Source organism: Phodopus roborovskii, unplaced genomic scaffold (assembly GCF_943737965.1).
Source record: "Phodopus roborovskii unplaced genomic scaffold, PHOROB, whole genome shotgun sequence".
NCBI lineage: Eukaryota > Metazoa > Chordata > Mammalia > Rodentia > Cricetidae > Phodopus > Phodopus roborovskii.
In genome coordinates, this window is record NW_026126515.1 from 7674598 (window position 1) to 7698590 (window position 23993).

General features: G+C 49.4%; 1 protein-coding gene across 1 annotated transcript in view; it reads left to right on the top strand.

Annotated features, from left to right (window-relative positions):
- The first annotated feature begins 584 nt into the window (after positions 1-584).
- Esrrb (estrogen related receptor beta) overlaps positions 585-23993 on the top strand; it is a 151594-nt gene continuing 128185 nt past the window's right edge. Inside the window, exon 1 of the mRNA XM_051196387.1 lies at positions 585-604. The gene's annotated coding sequence lies outside the window, so the exon portion shown is untranslated. The remainder of the gene's footprint in view (positions 605-23993) is intronic.

Sequence of the window (23993 nt, forward strand, 5' to 3'; positions counted from 1 at the left end):
GGGCCCCCTTTCCTGTGCCCCATAGGTGACTACGGGGCTCTGTGGAGTTGAAAGTCCAGAGGTTTTTGCTGTTTTGATTAAGACCTGGTTATGGTTGTGGGATCTTTTTTTTTTTTTCCCCTGTCAGCTGCCTGTTATATCAATCACGGAGTCGGAATCTATTTATAGGTTGGGAGTACTGTGTCCTTAGTCACAAAGAGACACAGACAGGGGACTGTCAGCTGGTGTCGGAGAAGCCAAGCAACGAGTCATCAGCCACTGGAACACCTGAGGGTAACTTACATTCCTGGTTCCTCGGCAGCCCGTCCTCTAGTCCTCTAGCCAGCCCCACCATGTAAGTAAGCTAACTTCTCTCGCTCCTCCTCAGACTGCCCTGTGCCGCCGCCCTCCCTACCACCCTCCTTCTCTCCCGTGCATTTGCTCTCTCTTTTTAATGGATAAAAATATCTCCCCACGCCTCTTCTTTCATCCCGATTCCCGTGCACCGAAGCATCCACGCCCGCCTGGCAGAGAGGTAAACGCTGCCTCTCTCAGACTGTCATGAGAAGGTCAGAGGGGCTCCCTGTGGCTGGGTGAGATGGTTATACAAGCTCATTTGGAATCGGTGGGTTCCCTTTGGTTTTTTATTTGTTTTCATGGAGAGAGGGGAAGTAAATTAAAAGGGCAAAGCAAAGTTCACACGCGGCTCAGTGGGGTGGTTATGTCTCCCAGCGTGAAAACTTTGATTTCTTGGCAGCTCCAGCTTTTGGTGAGTGAGAGAGGTAACAAGGGGGGAAGACTAGCTTCTCAGGGGTTTTCAGGGTGATGATGGAGGGGTGCTGACAGGCCGGGGGGCACCCTGGGAGCTTTCGGGTTCAGCCAGAGTGATGACAGTTCTAATAACCATCTTATTTCCTGCACCTCTAAGGAAAGGGGACATCTCCCCACCCTCTCACCCCTTACTCCAGCCAGGGTCACCAATGATTCCACTTTGCAAAGTGGAGATGAAAGCTGCCCACCCTTTCCTTGCTGGCTTGGCTGGCGCCATTGCTGGGTGTGTGTTCTCAACTCCCAGAAGGAGTTAGGAAACTTGGGTTAGGAGGAAAAAGTATCAGAAAAGCAGTAAGCCGGGTGTGGGGACCCTCCCACTCTTCATTGGGGAGAAAAAGTTACCAGTTTTGTCAAAGCTGAGCTCAGTGCACACAAGGTGGGTCGACCCTGCACATCAGGTGTTTCTGGAGCACATACACCCTCCTCTTCCCAACCCCACCCCCACCCATCACTGTTCTGGGTCTTATCAGCCTGCCACGAACTTCACGTGAAACTCTGGGACTTTAGTTTCCAGATAATGGGTCATATTAACCAGAAATCCTGCATTTGGGGAGATTGGCTTTACAGCATTTCTAGAAGAGAAGGCCTTAAACTTAAGAAGATACACGACAACAAAAACAATAACAAAAAACTATGTGTTGGTATTTAATGTACACAATGTACAACTTTGTAAATAGACTTCATTCTTTTTACAATGAGTTTCTGTTTACTTATGCATTGGTTACCAGATGCTATATTGCTAAAGACTACTTCTAGATTTGTTTAGGAAAACAGTATCCGAACAAAGAAACAATCTTTACATCAATTTAAAAGCATTAAACAAAGCAAATCAGCCTGAATTGTTTTTGATTACAAGCAGAATAGGTTTGTCAGCAAAATAGTTGATGAAAGTTAAATAACATGGATGCACACATATGCTTCCAGGAGCAATTTGATCTCATTTTCATTTTAACTTTCCTTTTTCTTGGTTTCGTATTTCTACCTGCATTTTATGTAGGGTTATTAATATCTTTAATTCACTGTTGTTGGGGGAGGAATGGGATCAAGAAAGCAGAAGAAAGGAAAAGGTGAATTCCACATGTTCACTATCGGAAAAACACAGAATAAAAGGAGGTGGCCAGGTGTGATGGTGCATGCCATTAATCCCAGCACTTGGGAGACAGAGGCAGGTAGATCTCTGTGGGTTCAAGGACAGCCTGGTCTACAGAGTGTTTTCTGGGACATCCAGGACAGACTCTATCCCAAAAAAGTGAGAAGAAGAAAAAAGAAAAGAAAAAAGAGTAAAGATGGGGAATGTTACTGTTTAAGGTCTCGTATCAAAATAGTGTCCTAGAATCCAAGGAAGAGGAAACTGGGTATATTGCACATGTCAGGTTATTGTAATTTCCTATCCCAAGGTCTCTGCTTGACAAACCAATCCTGCTAGGCTTTCCCCACAATATGCTGGGGTGGGATTTTGTGTGTTGTTGTTAATTAAGGCTCATGTGAATCCAGTGACTGAGACACTGTGCATAGAAATTGGAGCGGTCCAGTGTTTGCAAAGCTGAGCTTCCCGGACTTTCTGAGCTTGGTGGCTTTTAAAAGGAAGTCTGATAGTTATTTAAACTATCAGGAGCCAGTCCTTCCCTCCCCAATAACCCCCTCCCCCATGTGCACACCGAGGCCTGTCTGGTAGGGATTCCTGACTAAAGCAATGGGGGGGGGGGAATCTTGTGTTCTTGTTAGCATTCACGGTCCAGAGAGGAGAGAGTTTGTTGAAACACTTAAAACAAGCCACCCTTTCCCTTGCCCTGCAGATATGTTCAGACTGGCTGGGGGCTTGCTGGGTAGCGTGATGGAGGCCGTGGCTCTGGTCCTCATGTTTAAGATGTGGTTTCTCCCCCACTGGCTTTCCTCAGGGGATGCAGTTGGGGGAAACTTCAGGGCATTTGTACACAACCTCTGATTACTTACTTTCTGCTTCAATAACCATTAATTTTATGTGGTCTGAGCTCCCATCAGACTCATTTTTTCCCCCTAACTGATTTCTTAAATGCAATTGGTCACGGAGCTGTCTGTGACTTCATGTGGGCAGAACCTAACACCATCCTTGGCATTGTTGCTCATCCTTGTGCGTGTCAACAAGCTGTCGCCCATGTGCATGCACTGCGGTTTTATGTGCCCTCCGTCCCTGGAGCATGCAGGAATCCATTCCGACCTCTTCCCAAACTGGGGACAATGGGGCCAACGAGCAGGTGCTTTGGAATGCTGCAGGCTCAGGTGCAGCTCCATCAATCTCCAGGAAGAAGGGATGGCAAATGCCAGGAAGTTCTCCCCTGACACACACAATTTAGGTAGTTGAGGTCTCTCCAAATACCCCATGAATAAAAATGGCAGCTGGTGGGGACTTCAAACCAAAGACCATGGAAGAGCTCTTTTCCCCTTCGCTGCAGCTCCACGGAATCTCTGTCCATCTCTTTCTTATCTCTATTTTTACATATCATTATCCATCTCTTTTTTTTTCTTTTTTTCTTTTTCCATCCTCCATCCCCCCACCCCTTGCCTTTCCTGAAAACACATTTCTATCTGGCACAGAAAATAAACTCAGATTGTGGGTAGTTATGTTAATCTAATTCAATCCTCCAAGGGTTAGGAGTGAAATTCTAATAGTAGAGCTGTTGAGGGCTTTTTTGTTAATGGCTTGGGGATTACATTGAGTTAAAGCCTCATTTCCTAATCAAACAGAGAGGGAGAGAGTGATTCCGAATATTTATGAATCTCCCAGTGAGAGTTTAAACTTTCAACTCCAAAAGCTGGGTTTCTGTGGGAGGAAAGAGTTAAAACCCCTCAGGGCTGCTGGGGAAAAAAAAAAAAAAAAAAAAATTAAACCAGTTAAGTCATCAGCATTTCCAGGCAGAACTTCTGGGCTCTTCAAAGTGAAAGGTGGGTGGGGTTGTAGGGAGAGTGAAAACGGGAACTGGGACCAGAGCCAGCTGAAGGGTTCTGACAGAACCCACAGCAGGCAGAACCCACAGCAGGCAGAACCCACAGCAGGCAGAACCCACAGCAGGCTGGACTGCTCGGTCCTCCCGAGGCTTGGAGGAGTTGAGCACCTCCAATTGATTCCTCAATAAATCTCTTTCTCCAGCCTGGAGGTGAGATTAAGAGACAGGAGGATGGCTCAATTTGCCAACAACTACAGGGTCCCTCTTGTTGCCTAGGCATCAGCGTAGCAGAGGATCAGCATCTGTCCCTGTCGCCCGAACAGGAACTTTCATATCAGCCAGTGCCTGCGGTCTTCCACTGGGTTCCTTTGCTTGATTCTCCCATTCTGTCGCCTCCCACCAGGTCCTCCAGGCTCACTGTGCCAGGTGAAGGCAGGTAGAGAACTCTCTGCCTGCAGCATGAGAAAGCTAGGTTGGCCAAGGTTGAGTCAGGTCAAGGTCAAGCTGAGATCTGGCGTCCAAGTCCAGGCAAGCCTCCTTCGCCTCTCTGCTGCTTCTCTGGAGTTCAGTAAAGGAAGAAGGCAGAGCCATGTGACTGCTGAACAAACCCTGGGTCGCCGCTCTGGGGTTTCCTTCTCAAGTCCCAGATATGGCATTCTATGACATTGTCTTTTCCTCTGTCGCCAACCAGGTGGGCAGCTTCTGTTTCTTTAACTTGGATTCCCTGCCACCCTCTTTTCTGAGATTAGCTGACTTGTTTCCCGTAGGATCTTGGAGCAGCTGTCTCCAGGGTACTGGGCACCGCTTCCTCTTAATGCTTCATGTGTGGCGGGTGACCCCTGAGTCTTGTTCGAGTGGTCTTCACAGACCCGCCCGAAGCACCTTTCCTGTGACATCCTCCTCTTTTGGGGGATGCCACTCTCCATGACCTGCCTCTGTGCTGCATTCACTTCCGGTGGGATGATTATCACTATGACCACATCACTAGACCTGGAACCTCTGTGCTCATTCCCATGTTGGCTCAGTCCATTGCTGGTCAGACATGCCCTAAGTGCCTCTGCTAACACTTTGGAGCTGCAGTTAACAGCACACACCCTGACTCAGACAGCTAGGACTCCAATACTACCAACCCCTTTCTCAGTGCGACAAGAGAGCTATTGGACCCACAGGGTCTCACTTATCCCCTTGGCTCAGGATAGAACCTGCCTTCCAGGGAAGATGAACTGCAAAAGCCCTGTCCAAGCAGTGTATACGTCTCTTTCTGAGCTCAGTCCAGAGCGCTGGCTTCCACACGGCTTGGGATTTAGCTCCAGGAACTGGTTGTACACTTCCACAGAGGGTTGCTTTCCCCGATGTGTTGTTAAATAGCGTCCTGAGTCAGTCGACACCCCACTGGGAGCAGAGCTCAGGGTGTCCAGGACCCTTGGGCCTGAAAAGAACCCGGGCTCTTAAGCCACTGTGAGGGCAGGGAGACCTGGGTCTACATCGCTCCGTCAGGGACAGGTCTGATGCTTCAGAAATCAACGCTGTCCTCCCTCCGGTCTCTGGTTCATATTCCCTTGAGAAGTTTGGTCCTTGGGTCTCAAGACCCTCCTGTATCCTGCTCTGTTCCTCCTTCTCAGGGGCCAGTTTCCCGTGTTGCATACAGAGCAGGGCAGAGAAGTCTGGGTGGGTAAAGCCAGCACTCCTGCGACCACAGGGCCAGAGATGACTGCTCGGTCCCCCAGTTCTCTTAGGACTGCCTTAACAGATAGACTCTACAGACAACTGGGTACCACTCTGGTTTCCGCAAGGGTCATTTATCCTCTTGTGTGATGCTCCCATCCCCAGAGGCCTGTGTGGTCTCTGTGTGAGGACTCACTGTGCCACAGAGCAGCGGGCTCTGTTCTTCTTCCCCATTGAAAAGCCCTTCACTTGCTGGTTAAAGTGGGGAATCTTGAGTAGGAACCACAGTGCCACACAGCCTTGCAATGTGACTCCTCCTCTGCTGCCTGTCCTAGCAACAGAGGGACTTCCAGGAAACACAAGAATTGTCATGCCCCCCCCTTTCAGCCTCCCTATTGAAGACCCTAGTACCTGGTACAGTGCCCAGCATACAGTTAAGTGCTCAATGGATGCATTCAAATGATTACAGAATCTCTTCCCTCAGGGGGCCTGTCCAATCCCTTAATCACAGGAGGGGTGAAGTGACTCTCTGATTGTCCATCTAAATCAGCGGTCCTCAACCTTCCTCAGGCCATGACCCTTTAACATAATGCCACAGGTTGTGGTAACCCCCTCCCCAACCACAAAATTATTTCCTTGCTACTTCATACCTGCAGTTTTGAGACTGTTAGGAATCGTAATGCAAATATCTGATATGTGACCCCTGTAGGGTCATGACCCACAGTTGAGAACTGCTTATGTACATGGCCAGCTGCAGTGGCTCATGAGCCACTGACCATGGTACTGGCCCCTTTCCCCCTCTGCCAGTCCCACTTCAGAGAGAGGGAGAGGGAGAAGGAGAGGGAGAGGGAGAGAGAGAGAGAGAGAGAAGCAGATTTTCCCCAGGAATTTTATATCGTTTTCAGTAAAGAAGTTTGCCTAACTTGACGTCAGATTTAATTGCTTGACTGGTGCCTCTCTTACACCCATTCCTCTCCTTTATCAGGCTCTCTCCTCTCCCCTTTCTCTGCAGTTCCTGCCTCCTCTGGCTATTCAGACTTTGTCAGACCCGTCCTGGTCCCAGGGGTGCACATAAGAGGGAACCCTTCTCTCTGAAGCCTTGAGAATGTCTGCTTCCATTAGTGCAGACAAGGCTTTTGAAAGGTAGTGGGCCATGAGCATCATTCCAGGTACTGCATCCCTGCACCCAGCCCAGAAAGGCATCACTGCAACTGTGGAGGAAGATGGAATGCAGAACCCTGGGCCACAGAGGGTTAAATGATAGCAATGAAAAGTCTGAGCATCTCTTGGGGACTGGTGGCTGGCTGAGACAATTGATTAGTTTGGCTTAGTGATCTCTAGCAATATCCAGGAGTAAAATTCTTGCCGATTAGGCTCTGCACGTGGATGTGTGAGTGTGGCAGGGTTTCCGACGATGAAGGGGCAGGATAAGACAGCAGAGAGAACTGCTATGGGTAGGATGCATCTGTGCCAGTCTCAGGTAGGGCCTTACTGTCCCTTGTGCTTGTGAGGTCAGGTAACAACTGAGTGCTTTGTGTGCACACAACGCAGTTTGCAGAAGCACACAGAAGAGGTGCAGGGAACTTGTTGTTGTTTTTTACCTTCTCTTTGTGTCCTCCTGGGAAATTATGGATATTTTGATATTCAAAGGACACCGAAGGACTAAAATGATGTGGAGTGTATGTGTTTGTGGATGTGGGGAGGGGACTTAGCATAGTGATGTCATTCATATTTCCAGAACTACAAAGATGGAGACAAGAGATCCCTGGGGCTTGTGGGCCAGCTAGCCTAACCTAATCAGTGAGTCCCAGGCTAATGAGGAACTGTCTCCATTCTCCATAAACATAAACACACACACACACACACATGCACACACACTCAATGCACACATACACACACATACATACACGCACAAACATGCACACACACACTCACATGCACACATACATACTCACACACACTCACACACACACTCACTCACATGCACACACTCACATACACACACACTCACATACACACACTCACACACTCACATGCACACATACATACTCACACACATGCACACACACTTACATGCACATATTACACACATGCATACACACACACTCACATGCACACATACATACTCACACACATGCACACACACTCACATGCACATATACACACATACATACACATACACTCACATGCACACACACATCACACATACATACTCACACACACACATACTCACATGCACACCTGCACACATATACACACACATACATACTCACACACTCACTCACATGCACTCACACACACACACACTCACACACACACACTCACATGCACACATGCATGTTCACAGCACTGATGAACACTGATGTCAGTTGGAGAGAGGCCCTAGGTTGAGGGAGCTCTCTTCCATGTCCAGGTCCTGAAGGAGGGGATCGATGTCAAGGGGTCAGTCAGTCTGTAGGAACATAGGTTCTTACTGATTTCAGAATGTGGCTTCCTTGGTTGTGACAGGATTGCTGACAGGAGGTCTCTTGGGCTCTCTAGCTTTAAGTAGTTCATGCTGAGAAGTGATGGTCCTGCTGAACCTGTGCCTATAGCATAACCTGTTACGTAAGTCAGTTAGCCCATGTCCCTATCATCCAAAGTCGAGGACACAGATGTGGCTTTGTCCGAGCTTTGTGGATTTACTATAATTTCCCTTGGATTGTTTTGCTTCTGGCTCCTCTCATACCCTACTCTCATTAAGCACACTGGAGAACTGCTGGCAAAACTGGTCAGAACTACCTGTCCAAACACACAGGTCCAAAAGTTTTAATATTTGTTTTCAATTTGCAGAGGCTACAGATCTGTAGCTTGATGGGCCTAACCCCTCTCTCCAATAACACCCATGTTTCCTCACACCTGAAAAAGCACCAGCTACCCTGCTATTAGCCATCCTTGGGCAACAGCTGAATGAGGGAATACAGTGGGGTTCAGGAGGGAAGTTTGTCCCCTTCCTTGGGGACTTCTGCAAGGCTTAGCTTCTCCACAGTATGTTTTCCTTGCCTGCCGATTGGGGATGGTCTCTGCTCTGAATCTTCTAAGAATGGTGAAAAACTAAAAATTTAAAAAAAAAAATCAGAGAAAAAACAGCCCCTAAAAATGGAAGCACGTAACAGCTTTGGATTAACTTATCTCCCTATACCGTAACCTCTGAGATGATATTTGGGCAAAAGCAGCCTTCGGAGCCACACAAAGCTGCTAAAGGTAGATTTTATCATCAACTTGACACAAGCTAAAGTGTCCCGGGGAAGAGGGAACCTCAACTAAACAATTGCCTAGAACAAATTGCCTGTTACCATGTCTTCCTGATTGATGTATAATGGGTGTCACCATCCTCAGGCAGGTGGCCCCCCCAACTCCTGGACTGTGTAAGCAAGCTAGCAGAGCAAGACGATAAGCAGGGCTCCCCTGTGGTTTCTGCTGAAAGTTCCTGCCCTGACTCAGTGGTGCTCTGTGACCTGGAAGTATAATCCAGCAGTGCCCTGGAAGTGTAAGCCAAATAAACCCTTTCCTTCCCCAGGTTGTTTTCCATCCAAGTTTTATCACAGCAACAGAAAGCAAACAAGGATGAGGGCCTTACTCCTTTCCTACCAGCTGTGATGATGGACAAAGGAGTTGCCATTCTCCCTCACCCCAGCCCACAAACAGGGATGAGAGCACTTCCTTAGTGGAGCACCAAGGACCACAGGAGACACATGAAAGTCCCCTGGGCAGTGCTCACTGGGCAATAAGTTCTCCGAGTTATTGTGGTGGGGAAGGAGATGACACATTGGCTGCTCTAATCATTTTCCAGGGACCCTTGCCAGAAAGGTCAGGAGGAAAAGAGGCTTTCAAAATCCCTACTTTCCTTCCAGAATCTTCCTGGTCACTTTACAAAGATCAGGAAAAGTGCTAATGTTGAGACGGTTTCAAGACATACCTGGTTCTGCACTGCGCATGACAGGGTGAACTGAGGGGTTATGCATGGCAGCGTGTGCTGAAGGGTTGTGCATGGCAGTGTGCACTGAAGGACTTGCGTGGCAATGTGTGTGGCAGTGTGCACCGAAGGACTGGCGTGGCAGTGTGCACTGAAGCTATGTGCATGTGCAGTTATCTCTTTTTTTATAATAACTTTTCTTGTGTTTTTGAAATTATGCTTACATCATTTCTCCCTTCTTTTTCCTTTCTCCAATCCTTCCCAGTACCCACCCCCCAATTTGCTTTCTTTCAAATTCATGGCTCCTTTTCTTTGATTGTTGTTATGCACATACACATATACATATATGTTCCTAAACATATACATACAACCTGTTCAGTCTGTGTAATGTTACCTGTATGATTTCACTTGGTTTTGGATGGACCCTTAAATATGGAAATATGCATGGGGGTTGATCTGGATTGGACAGAGAGCTACCTGGATTACTAAAGGTACATCTCTGTGGGCATTTCCAAAGACACCAGATCATGGAGGCTTTGACCTAATCAATGGCTTAATCCACTGAGAGAATCAAAATCTGAATAAAGTGTTGGGAAGTTGGATGGATAGAGGAGTGCCTTTAAAGGTTTCTTTATCTCCGACCCCTTTCTGTGACATCTCTGCTTCCTGGCTACCATATGGGGAGCAGCTTTGCAATCCTCACCCTTCTGCTATGAGGCTCTGCCTCTGCACAGCTCAGAAACAGCAGAGCCAGCCAAGGGTTGGCTGAAACCTCTACATCCATAAGCCAAAGAAAGCCATTCCTTCCTCGAATCATTTTGTCAGGGTTTTGTTCTGTTTTGTTTTGTCACAAGGACTAAAGGTCTGATTAACACAGTGAGCATATTACTGTCTGGGGCTTGGGCTGATCAGGCAAATGTGTGTTCTTCCATAGCCAGTATATATGGCTGCTGGTACATAGACGTGAAGGCAGAAAACCATTCGCATAAGTTGCCTTGGATGTCTGTGAGTCTAAGTCCCCATAGTGCGTTTTCTGTGAAAGGCCTATTCTTCCCTGTAAAGAGTAACTAAGGGGGGGTTGCTTGTTTCCCACGTTTGATAGGACATCTTCTGGGAGCACTCAACAAGGAAAGAAAAATACGAACAGAGAAGGGCAATTTCTAGTGCCTGGGGGGTGTGGGGTGTGGGATTTCGTTTCCAAGGAACTGTAGAACTGCCATCATGCTCTTAAGGGAAAATTCCAAAGCCAGACTTGTGACCAGCCTGTGTGTCTGTGAGCACGTGTGCACGTTCAGGGTATTGTGGTCAGCCATCCATGACTCTTCTTCCACATCTCAGGCTGAGAGTAATCTAGAAGGAACGTGTAATTACTATTTACTCTGGGGCACTCAATTGAGAACACCCTCATGTAATGACTCTCGCTAATTCCACCTTCAGCCGCCCATCTGCTGTGGCTCCTTGGGAAGCCAGGAGGAAGTACCACTTTTAGCTCAGAGGAAGGGGTCTGGAGAGGGAAACTAGCTCCTGTGAGCTCTTGGCCACAGATGTACACAGACGGCATCTTTCTTGGCAGACTCTTAACTCATATCTCTGTTGTTGGGCATGAGCCTTTCACAGTAAGGCCAGCCGTGACTAACGGGCTCTGTTGGGCAGTCAGTTATACTGAGCAGAGAATCATAGTTTTTTAGAAACAATGTCTTAGAGACAAGCAGATATCATTTATACAAAGTTAAGAAAAGTGCAAAAGAGGTTGTTCATCACATAGGGATGAGGCAAAAGATGAGCACAGGAGTGAAAAACACCATCCATGGGCGAGCAGGGCCAACATCTTGGGGCATTTTTTATCCAGTTCTTAGTGGCTCCATCAGTTTTGGCTTCCCCGGACACCTCTTTTGCATGCATTCCTGGCTTATTTTGGGAAGAATTTTCCAATCATTTAAGGTAGGGGATGTGGGCAGAGAGAAAGAGAGAGAGAGAGAGAGAGAGAGAGAGAGAGAGAGAGAGAGAGAGAGAGAGAACAAGTGAATGCATTATAATTAAACCCACGGAATCTGTTTGCTAAAAATATCAGAAATATTACCTTGAAATATGACACTCCACTGCTGTAGCTGGGCACTGTTGTGGAGGCAACCAAACTGTGTACGGAAATAAAACTGAGTTTTAGATCACCGTATTGAGCAATCACCTACGTTAGCTTCTGAAAGTTAGCGTCTGGTGGCTTGCACAAGCCCATCTCTCTCTCTCTCTGCCTCTGTGTCTTTGTCTATAGAAAGGGTGAGTGGATGGATGGACGACCCCCCCAAAGGACTTCTCTGCACCCTGCTCTGAATGTCTCTGTCTCTCTGAGGAGGGAACCTCTTGGATCACAGCTGTACTCCAGGGTCAGGGATTCTGTCACAGGGCTAAGAGTCCTACCTCCCAGCAGTCTCTGGATGTGACAGGCACCCAACATACTTGGCATGCACTGATAAAGTCATTATGGCACCACAGATGGGTGATTCTAGCCGTTGGGAGGCTAAGAAAGGACTTTGTGAATTTGAGTCCAGCCTGGAAGCATGGAGTGAGACCTTGTCTAGAAGAAAAAAAAAGTGTCCGTGGAATAAACGATACCAGCTCCCCACCCCAATTTCACTTGGATCAACCCCAAGCGCTACATGCCTTTGGTTTCTTCCCTCCAGACCTTCAGGTCAGGGATGGAGGTTCTTGCTTTCATGGTTTAAACAGGAACATCCTACAGTAATAATAAGAAAATTGAGCTGGGTTTTAAAAAAAATGAGATAGCTCAATGGCTAAAGGCCCTTGCCACCAAAGCCTGGCAAACTGAGTTCAAACTGAGGGCAACTGAGATGCCCTCAAACTTCCGCGTGTATGCTGTGGCACATGTGTGCCCATCCCCGATTGTGTGCAAACATTCACACACGCAGTAACAACAGTAATACATTATAATTTAAAAATAGTTGAACAGGCAAGTCAATGGGCCTGCTGCACACCCTGTTTAGGGAGGCTAGCTCCTACTTGCCACGTCTAGTCCACGCAGCTGTGCCCTCATCCCTTCCTGTCTCCTCTCTGTCTTACTCTATTAAGGCATTACACTTGCAGACACGCTAAATAAAGAATCCTCGGAGTAGAGAGTGTGCCTCATCCATTTTCTCTGTCCCTATGTGCCCCTTCATAAAGATTGTCTCTCAGTTTTTACTAAATGGCCTTGATTTTTATCATTAATCGCTGAGTGATAATTCCTTTTTCCATGCCTAACTTATTTCTCAAATATTCTCCCTTGGGTCCCGCAGTCTACTTTTACTGGTCTCCATGCACCCCGCTCCCCCCTTCTACGCCATTTTAGAAGTCTCATCAAGAGGTCCCTTCATATGTTGGGCCCTTGCTCTCCCAGCTTCTGTCTTTCTCCACTATATTTCCCAGAAGAGCTGCTCTTGCGTTCCTACTTCTACAGTTCAGGTGGTCCTGGATCTCTGTCATTTCCATACAGGGCCTGGGGACACGCTTTGTTCTCTAGCCCCTGAAACCTCATCTTTTCTTGAACCTGCCATTTTCACGCTGGGGGGTGAACCACATCATAAATTTAAAGTTTGAAAATGTCTCTTCTTTTTGCTTCACTTTGTGAGCTTTTGCCCCACCCCCATCCTCTCCTTTACCCTTCCCCAAACTCTCCTAGCTTTAGCTGTGCTGTTACTTGAGACCCAACCATGACATTTCCTGGGGATATCTCTACTATTCGATGTTCAGTGCTTGCCTGATTTCTTGACATCCCCATGCATCCTTTTCTTCAATGATTCTTCTCAGTGTCCCGGGAGGGAAAGGCATTTTGTTTTGTTTGTTTCAAGACAGGGTTTCTCTGTGTAACAGCCCTGGCTGTCCTGGAACTCACTCTGTAAGGCCAGGCTGGCCTTGAACTCACAGAGATCTGCCTGCCTCTGCCTCCCAGGGAAAAGCATTTTTAAGGAGCTGGTATGTAATGGAAACTTTCCTTGGTTTGTCGTATTTGTAAGGACTGGAAGATAGAGGTGTCATCATTATTCCCATCTTACAGATGGGGAAACTGAGGCATTGAAGTTAATGATCTTGTTTAAGGCTCATGATGGAGAAGGAATGTCAGCAAGAACATAAGGCAGCTGGTCATACGTCACCATCAGTTAGGAAGCCATGAAAGGCGAACGCTGGTGCTGGGATCACTTCGCCCCTTTTATTCCTTATTTATTTAGTCTGGGATCCTAGGCCACAGGATGGTGTTGCCCCCATGCATGCCAAGGTGAACATGTGGAGGTCAGAGGGCAACTTACAGGAGTCAGTTCTAGCCTTGAGTCCTAGGGATCAAACTTAAGCAGTTAGACTTGTCAGCAAGCCTCCTCTCTACCCATGAGCCATCTTGCCAGCCTGCTTTTATTTTATTTTGAGATAAGCTCTTGCTAAGTTGCCTAGGCTAGCCTTGAAGTCACTCTGTAGCCCAGGCAAGCCTTGGATTTTTGATCCTTCTGCCTCAACCTACCATTTTGTACCTTTGACATAGACACATAATTTGATCTAACAGTTTCAGATTTTCATATGTATTTTATTTGAAATGTATCCTATGTTCCCCTTCACAGTCGCACATGAGCGTCAACCTGAAACTCCAGCTGTTACTTATTCTCTACGTGTTACATCACAGGCATTACCATTAAGCAAGTCCCCTTACTCCTCCTTGGCTCTGTCTGTCACTCTCAGAGCCTCACTTTTCCATAGCTCATTTTGTGTGTTTGTATATGCATGCATGTGTTCGTGCATATGTGCATATTTGTTTATTATTTTAGACAGTCTCTGTCTGGCCTAGCGATCTCCAAATAGGCTAGACCGGATAGCCAGCAAGCCAGCCTGTCTCTGCCTCCCTGGTGCTGGGATGATAGGTGCAAGCCACCACACCCAGCTTCTTTAGATGAGTCTGGGAATCAAGGTCAAGACCTTGTGTTTGCAAGCATTTTACTGACGGGGCCATCTCCCCACCACTGAAAAGAATTTGCAATGCCTACACGTAAGAGCATACAGGGGGAATGCAGACCTAGTCTGTGGGTTGTACTGGAGGACTTAGCAAGTGCCAGTGTCATACTGCACATGCCCAGCATCGAGTGCTCTGTGATGTCCCTGCCTGCCTTCCTCCTCCTCATTCCCATGGGAGACCTCACACCTCCTTCAGCCATCCACAGGCAACACTCTCCCCTTCGTGTCTCCTGTTCGTTACCTTTCCTGGTATGAGTACCAGCATGCCTCCCTCTGAGACCTTCTTCCACGGGGGCGCTCTCCCTTCCTTCTCTGGGAACTGGCTCTTTTCCCTCCGTGGGCAGCCTCTGCTTTAGCCAGGTTTTCATACAGGGAGGTGGGGGAGTCTCTTGCCAAGCCCACAGCACCTGCAGCTGGACTCCTTACCCAGTCTCCCATGACCTTGATCTCCTCTTGATCCGCCTACCTTGCCTCTCAAGATGCTAATCACATTCTATCTTCCCACCTTGGATGGAGTCCAACATGTGCTCACCATTTGGGACAAAGTGTTTATCCTCTGTGTCTGACCTTCCACAGATGAGAATCCACTGGGTTCCTATTGTTCTGTCTCCCTTTTCTCTCCAGAAGTACTCACAGCCTATCAACCCTTCCTCCTGGGCAGTGCCGGGGCGGGGGCCATGCGTGGACACAGGGACAAATCTGATTTGCTACCTCCCCCTTCTCTCTAAGCTGCAGTGTCACTGTTGGAAACTTCAAAAAGATCAATGAGGATACCTGGAGACTTTGTATCCCCTCTCCATAGGGATACTTTCTCTGGCCCCCAATCCTGTAGGGAGATTGCTTTATAAAAATGCTCCTTCAGGGGAGTATGGGACACGGTGACACCAGCGTGTCTTGCCCATGATGCCTGCCAATGCCAACCTGTAGAGCAACAGGTTACCAAAGTGGCTCTGGGCTTCTACAGCTTCTCCAGTGTGGGCCTGGCTGTGGGCTCTGGATCCCCAGCCTGGATCCCCAGCCTAGAATTCTCCTAGATTCTGGACAAATTGTGGGCTCCAAGGACTTTCCTTGGACAGAGGGAGCCTTGCCTACTTGCTTCCTTTCATCTGCCAGCTGTATCAGGATCTCTGTCAGATGGGTTTGAACAAATTCACCTTGGTGGGTTCTGCTGTTGCTGCTATTTGGGGAAGGTTCTAAGAAGCTCAGGGAGATCAGGGTCTTAGGTCAGGCTCCCCAGAGCAGGGATTGGTGGGGGTTCTGACAAGAAGGAACCTGGGAGGGGTAGGGTAGGAAGAAGGAGGCCAGTCAACCACTAAGCAAACTCACAGACTTAGCTGTGGTTCGGCCTGTCCTCCTGGACCTCTTTAAGGAATTCCCCGTCTTGAGGAGTGGACATCTGCTAGTTCTACCCCCTAATCAGCCATCATCAGATGCAGTTGCCCAGGAGACTCATCTGGACCAAGCAGACACTCTGATTTCGGATGGAGAGAGAGCACTGTGGAGGAAAGGAGATGAGTGGAGCTCCAACCGTATCAGCGCCCGCTGGGACTGAGGATGAGAGGCACCTAGCACAGCCTCTTTCCTTTTGCATCCATATGGGCCCCTTTAGAATCTGAATTTCTGTCCCTCTCCAGGGTGGCCCAGTACAGAACCCTCATGGTTCCTGTGTAAGAGGCAGTCACTCACCTCCTCATGTTCCCACTTCATGAAGATCTGGGGTGTCAATGGTCACAAGCCTGGCCTTTGAGATAGAAAATGAACTGTGAGGGGAGAGGTCAGGCTTGCTTCAGCTGTCTGTAGCCTGTCCGGCTGCCTCCAGGGACAAGGTGGAAAAGGTGTATGGAAGGCAAACGCACAGGCAGGGGACCTCAAATGGCAAGGGACTATGTTGGCGGGGTTCCTGTGTATTCCTGACTCCCATCTCCAGGCAGTCCCTTGAAATGGGTGGCACCTCCCATGTACTACCTAGGGCACAGAGTTTCCCCTAATCTGCCCAACAAAGAGGACGACAGACCCAGGAAGTAGCAAAGACAAGTTTCAAACTCAAGCTTAGTTCCCCCTGTAGCAATGCATTCATTCGTGAACCGTGGCTGTGGAGACCCAGTTCTTGGGATACAGTGGAGAGGGGTGGGGGTGGGTCCATGAGGACATGCTGGCTCAGTGACCCAAAGTGGTCCAGCTCATCTCAGTCCCCCAGGGACTTGAAACTTCTTCTTGCCTGAATCCTCAATCTCTCTCACCATCCTCAGGCTGGAGTCCCACTTCCTGCCCTGTCCCAAACCAAACCTCTCTATTGCATTAAGATATACCCCATCTCACCCTTCTCTGGAGGGGGATGGAAAAAGAGCCCGAGAAGAAAGTACATTTACTTCATGTACCCAGTAGCCCACATGTACCCATGCTTCTGTTCACAATTGCTCAAATCCACACTCGGGGGGCGGGGCACATGTGTTCACTCTGTGTGCCAGCCAGAGACCTGCTCAGCAGCCCCTTACCCACTCAATGTCACACACAGGTGTCTCTCTTACCTGTCCTGTATTCCCACTGCCAAAACTAGCAAGGAAATTCAAGACACAGTGAGTCCATGCTGATGGAGCCTGTGGTCCATGGGAACCTGTGGTCACTGCCCATACAATGGATGGGAAAAGTCCAGACTTGAGACTTGGGCAGATTGGGGTGGCTCAGATGCTTGCTAGTCTATGGTCACTGGAGAGCTGCTGTCATCCACCCCCTTGTGTTGGCTTTCTCATCTGCCCATGAATTGTCAGAGCCAGTCCCATGGGTGCTTTCAGGATGATTGGACATGAGGCATGAGGAGGCTCTAGCTCTGGGTTGGCTCAGAGCTCTGCTCTTCCTATAGCTTCATGGCTCAAATTCCGGGATTATGAGAGCGCTGCCCCTCCTTGCCATGTGGAAGAGAGGTGAACCTAACCTCTGCTTCCTAGGTCTCCACCAGCTTTTGCATTTCCCACAGAACCATCTGGAAACATCTCAAGAGATGCCTATGCTCACACAAGTCAAGGGGGGAATGGACAGGAGCTCAGGAAGCAGGCCTTGCTGGACTGCACTGAGAGGATATGGGAAGTGAGTTTTCCAGCTGCCTCTGTGGAGCCGTGTGCAGCTGTGATGATGCAGTTGTGGGTGATGATGGTGATGACAAGCAAGAGGGAGAAGGCAGCCCCTACCCTGAGCACACACTAGCAACACACAAGCTCTTTTGCTGGTCCTTCCCCCTCCTGCGTGGCAGATGAGCTAGACAAGGCCCGAGAGAGTTCATTGACCAGCCTAAGGCTGGAGTGGCTCCTGAACTGCATCCCTAGAATCCTATGCTTATGGCTACTCTCTGGCATAATGAACCCCTATCCTGAGCAACACTATGGAATCAGAACACTCGACCTTTGAGATAAGTAAAGTCTTCCCATTTTATAGGTGGGAAAGTTGAGGCCAGGGTCAGAGCAGCCTCAATCTAGTAGTGTTCATGTTAAGAGAGGAATCTGAGGACCCTTATGTCTTCATGGGGATAAGCTGCAGGGTGCTGGGTGCTGAGAGTGTGGTTTAGTCATTATTACTCCATGGAGGTAGGGGTCTGTGTACCATCATGTGTTTTAGTCCACTTTAATGTAGGGAGATAGAGGAGAAAGGAAGCAACTAGATAAAGTCAGCTCAGGAGTCCACACAAGCTGAATAACCTGCGTTCAATCCCCAAAACCAATGTAAAGGCGGAAGGAGAGAACCAAACACAGAGTTGTCCTCTGACCTCCATACATATGCCATAGCATGTGCATCCCCAAACACACATCATACACACTCATGGTGGTGATAAATAAAGTTTACAAAGAGAAGGAAGGTACGGAGAACTACTGAATGAACTCAATCTCGGGTTTAACTGCCCTTTGAGCTCATGTCCTTGTCAGCATGACTGGGCAAGCAGGATACCTTCCCGTGCCTATTTCCCACCTCCTCTCTCCACAGAGAGCTGGCAGGCTCTGCGCACCTCACCACTGATGTTGGTGAGCCCAGCTGGAAATGGCTGTGGACAGCACACCCCAGTCAGAGCTGACCTATGCAAACATGGGTAGAATTACAGCCACCCATAAACAAATTAGCATCCTTTAAAAGGTGAAAAGCACCATAAACTGTCTGGGTTTTGTTTATGGCTTCCAGGGGCGGTGGCCAGGGGCTGGATTAAATCACCGAGGTGTCTGCTCCTTGCAGACTCTTCCTCTCACCTTCCCCCAGCACCCCGTGGGCACACATGACCAGGCGCATGCACCATGCCGCTTGCACATACACACTCCGTGCACATTCGTCCCATCTGCAATGGCCGCTCGCTCGCTCGGTCCATCCTGGCCCTGCCTCTTTTCCTGCCAGCCCGGGTCCCAGCAGGTGTTCCCTAATTAGCAATCTCTTCATTTCCAATCAAAGCACAAAGCGGCCCCAAAAGCCCGTCTTTATGAGGGAGCCGAGCAGCGGCTAGGGATGCGAGGGGGGGATAATTGTCTTCGCCAGTGGCGGCAGTAAGCGGGCTGGCTAATTCATTATTGTAATAACTTTGCTTGTCCTTGGGGAGGTGCGAGTGGGGGAGGGAAGCAGGGGAAGGAGGAAGGGATGAGAGGGGCTGAGGGTGGGGTGGATGGAGGTCTGGGGCAAAGGGTGGTAGATAGAAGAGCAATCGAATAGTGCCCACTCCTGTCCTTGATGACCTCTCAACCTCTGACCTTTCTTCCGGGTGTGCCCTCTGGTTCAGCGCCTGCTCCCTACTGTAGGGCCAAGTGCCAATGCTGCCCTCTGCAGTGACAGGAAGTTCAGCTTCTGTAGCCTGGGGATTCTCTTATACTGAGGAAGGCGCAGAGTGTGCTGGGAGCTGGCTTCCAGGCTGCAGGTGGCCCTGGAAGAAGTCTTAGGGTTGAGACTGAGGTCTCTGGATGCTGGTTTTCCAAGGGCTAAGTCCCACGAACTAGATCTCCTAGGCCTTGCTTTCTCACCCTAGTGGCAGAGAGTGATCCCTCCATGCTGCCTACATGAAGTATTTGGAAACAACTCTTAAGATCCCTCGCCTGGAATCAGGAATTTCCAAGGTGGTTTTGAGCATCCCTAAAAGGGGACATGGTAATTGTGGTTCCTGCCACCCCTTGATCTGCACTACTCTTTGTCTCACAGAGAGCAAGGCTTCCTGTGTGGGAGGTTTGGGACCCCCACCCCACTCCCCACTATTGAAGTACTAGTGACTGACCCCAAGCAGGGAAGACAGCTGTGGGCTAAGTGATCGGGTGGCCCTGTGAGGGCTCTGGGAGCCAAGGCTTAGGTGCAGGGGAAGGAAGGCAGGGTGGTGTGGAAGAAGAAGCATGTGCCAAGCCCCAAGGTGACCTGGTGACAAGGACATAAGAAGAACAAGCTGATAGCCACAGGGGCAGCTGGGACTGCAGATTGAGACTGCTTCAGAGCCCAGGAGCCAGGCTGAGGCTCTGTCCACATCGCTTCTACCCCCACCCCCAAAACTAGCAACAGCAGCCCCTGCTAGCCTGCCTTGGTCCCAGGTCAGTCTTCAATTTGGGGGGTCAGTCAGCCAGGCCTTGCTAGCACAGACTTCAGCACCGGTGCCTATAGGACAGCCAAAGCAGAAGGGTGGCCACCGCGGCGGTCCCATCGTGGCTGCCTTGTTGGATGGGGATCAGCTGGTGCTTCAGACGGTAGCTTAGAGGTCAGAAGACCTGCGGACAAAACTTGACTCTTTTCGTGATCTTCACTTTGTGCCTCAGTTTCCTTATCTGTCACGTGGGCTCAGTGAGGGTAGCTGCCTCCATGAGATCACACCTGTGACGTGCACGGCACAGGCTGGTTCATGGTGAGCTTCTACCTGTGCTAATCCTCATGTTTCATGATGTGAGTGCAGCTCATGGCGGAGCAGTTGCTTGGCATGCACAGGGTCCTGGGCACAGCCTCAGCACCGCAAAAAGGAAGAGATACGGGAGAGGGAGAGTAGAGAGGCGAGGGAGTGCCAGAGAGTCTCCTCCTTTACCTGTACTCCCCACCTGTAAAGAAAAGGGGAACAAGGAAACTAAATCCTCCTCTCTCTCTCTCTCTGTTTGTGTGTGTGTGTGTGTGTGTGTGTGCGCGCGCGCACACACGCGCACGCATAAAGGGCATCTTTCTTAATTATCATCCATTTGACTTTTTGAGACAGGAGCTCTCACTGACCTTGGAGCTCTCACTGATTGGCTAGATTGGCTGGCCAAGACTTCTCTATCTCTGCCTCCCCAGCACTGAGGTTACAGACATAAAGCACTGATCATGGCTTTCTTTCTTTCTTTTTTAAACGTGGGTGCTGGGGATCTGAACTCAGGTCCTCATGCTTGCAGGATGAGGACTTCACAGAGTGATCCCCCTTGGTCTTTGTTGTTGATGTTTGTGGTGGTATTTGTCTGCTTGTTTGTTTTGTGAGACAGGGTCTTTTGTAACCCCAAGCTGGTCTCAGATAGTGATGCAGCCATGGACGGCCTTGGATGTCTGATCCTCCTGCCTCCACATTCCGAGGAGTGTTGGATGCTAGGTGTATGTGAGTACATCAGCACACCTGGCTACTGGAACCCTTTTCTGTTGCACAGTACTGGGTGTTGAGGTGAGCAGCAGCCTGGCATGTGCAGGGGGCTACCTTGGAGAATTTGTCTTGAAACACGTCTTCTCCCCAGTGGGGAAGTCAGTAGGGCTTCTCTTTAGCCCACCCTTTTCCTATTTGGTCTGCGAGGGAGGCCTTGCACCAGGCCCTGGACCCCGGCACATGCCCAGCTCTATAATCCCATGCTGTGCTCTGGACTTGGTCTGTTTCATACACGAGTTTGGGGCCGACCTCTTTCAGTGGTCATCTTCTCTGGATATTGTAGTGATGGTGAGTAGCTGTCATCTTAGCTGAAGAGTATGGAGATCCAAGCAGGGCAGTGGCAGCCCACACCTTTAAACACAGCACTCGGGAGGCAGAAGCAGGAGGATCTCTGAGTTCAAGGCCAGCCTGGTCTACAGATTCAGTTTCCAGGACAGCCAGGGCTACACGGAGAAACCCTGTCTGGAAAAACAGAACAAGACAGACAAGAGTGAGGGACTCGTAAGAGCCAGCTCCCTTCCCAGGTCTACCCCTGCTCAAAGGTCAGACTGCAGAAGCCTGTGCACTCATCCACCCCACATGGGGCAGTGACAGAGGGCTTTTCTGGGGCTGGAGAAGGCGTCTCTGAGGAGTGACATTGAAGTTTCAAGCCGAGAGGCAAGGCAAAAACACAAGTCAAGACTGCAATGGGTGAGACCAGCGCTGTGGAGACACACACACACACACACACCACACACACACACACACCACACACACACACACATACCCACCCACACACACACACACACACACACACACAACCCACACACCCACACACACAACACACACAACACACACACCCACACACACCCACACACACATACACATACACACACACAACACACACATGCGCACACACACCACACACACACACCCACGCAACCCCCCACACACACAACACACACACACACACACATACCACACACACACACACCACACACACCCATGCGCGCACACACACACCCACGCACACACACACACACACACATAACACACACACATACACACCACACAAGCCACCAGAAGGGCAGCGGGGGTGATTCTCAACCTAGAGCAGCCAGGCCTCTTCACCATATATCTTATTTAACCCAACAGATCAAAAGGAGGTCATTCCCACATCTAACCTATAAGACTAGAACCTTCCACTGAACTGCTCTCCCCTCTTTCTGTTGACCCAGTCTTTGCAATCTGCTCTGCACCTGATGCTCTGGCCACTCTCTCTGCAGACTAGCAACAACCTAAGAGTCCGGAGATGAGAAGCACAAACTCTGGAGCCACTTTATGGCTGCGGAGCATTGGCCAAGTCATCGAAGTTCTCAGTGTCTCCCCTTTCCTAGCTGTAAAATGGAACTTTAATAGAAGGGCACACACCCTCACCCTGCTGTCTTGAGAGAATTGCCTCAGTCCACAGACATAAAGGTGCTCAAATAGCAACTGGCAGGCAAAGATCATTGTCTAATTAATAAGTTTAAAAAATAAAAATACTACTATCTCCTTGAAGGAAAAACAGTCAAGGCAGAAAACCACAGAGGAGGGGGAGGCGAAGGTCAGGGGGGAAGGTCAGAGGGCTAGGTTGGGGGTCTGGAGGGCAAAGATATCAGGCTGAGCACTTCTAGCCTGCCCCCCCCAAGACCTTGACTTCCTCTCTAGCTCTGAACAGAGCCAGAGATCAAGAAAAGTTCAGAAAGCCTTTGCCTGACACCTGTTCCCATCCCAAAGATGGGGCAGGAGCCCTGGGGGAGGGGCTGGTGCACACTGTGTCTCCCCCACTTGCCAGGACTTGAAACTGTTGCATGCGAGCCTCTGGCTCCCAGCTGCATGGGAAGCACCGGGCATCAGCTGCAGGGGAATATTAATGATTCAATTTTCAACCGGGTTCCACTCCAGGGCCTCGACTGCGACATGCATTTTTAATCATAACAAAACAGAATGACAAAGGGAGTCATTTGCAGCAAGGCAGCCCCTGCTGGCTGGCCCCCCTGGAGGGTCTGCTTGTGAGAGGGGTAGCTGGCCCTCCAGCATGGGGCAGTACAATGCTGCACCAGCCTCCCTGTGGCTCTGTCTTTCTGTTCTGTCTCTCCCTGTCTCTCTGCCTCTATGTCTCTGTCTGTCTCTCCCTGCCTCTGCTGGAGCAAGACTTTTTTTTCCTGGAGCTGTACCTCCTTTCTGGGTTGGGAAAAAAGAAAACCTGAGTGCCATCAGATGGGGATGGTGGTCACTAGGGTGCAGAACTCCAACCAGATCTTTAGGGTGTCCCATTACCAGCAGGCCTGCAATCCAGGGGCGAGGAGGGGCCTGTGAGCAAGGAGGTTGCACCAGACTCTACCCCAGCATCTTATGAAGCCAGGGTTCATCTCCCTACCTCCTGGGTCTGAACATACCAGAGCCTTCGGGGTGGCCTGACTGGAGCTGCCTATGTTAGGCGGGGACTAGCCAGCTCAGTCTAGTGAAGACTAGCAGGCAGTGTTCAGAAACTGTCTCAGCGAAGGGAAGAGCTGGAGGAGGTGTCCAGAGAAAAGGGCTGGTAGTTATTAATGTATTTGTCCTCTACTCATCCAATATTTGTGAACGACCTACTATGTGCTGGGCATCAGGGATTGTGGGTGAAAAGACAAAGAAATGGACAAGCAGGATCTCTGTCTTCCCAGAGCTCTCAGTTGGGGCCGCCTGTCCCATCACAGCCACCCTGTACCCTGTACAGCGTGAGTGTTCAGTGATTGTTCACCGGTTGTTGGTTCCCTGGTGACTGTTCTTTGACTGCCCCACACACCCTGGCTTGCAATTGCGAGACTGACCCCAAAGTTAGGCCTTTACCAGCTTCCTGCTGAGGTGTATCTTGTCCTGACTCATCATAACTTAATCACCTTAGCGGCGAGCATTATAAATGCTCACGGTACGTCATGCACTAGGCAGCTGACTGACACCAATAGTACAATATTAACTTCAGCCACCCCCATTCATTTGTTTTTATTGCTCAGCCCACTTTATCAAAGAGAAAAAAAGGAGACAGGAG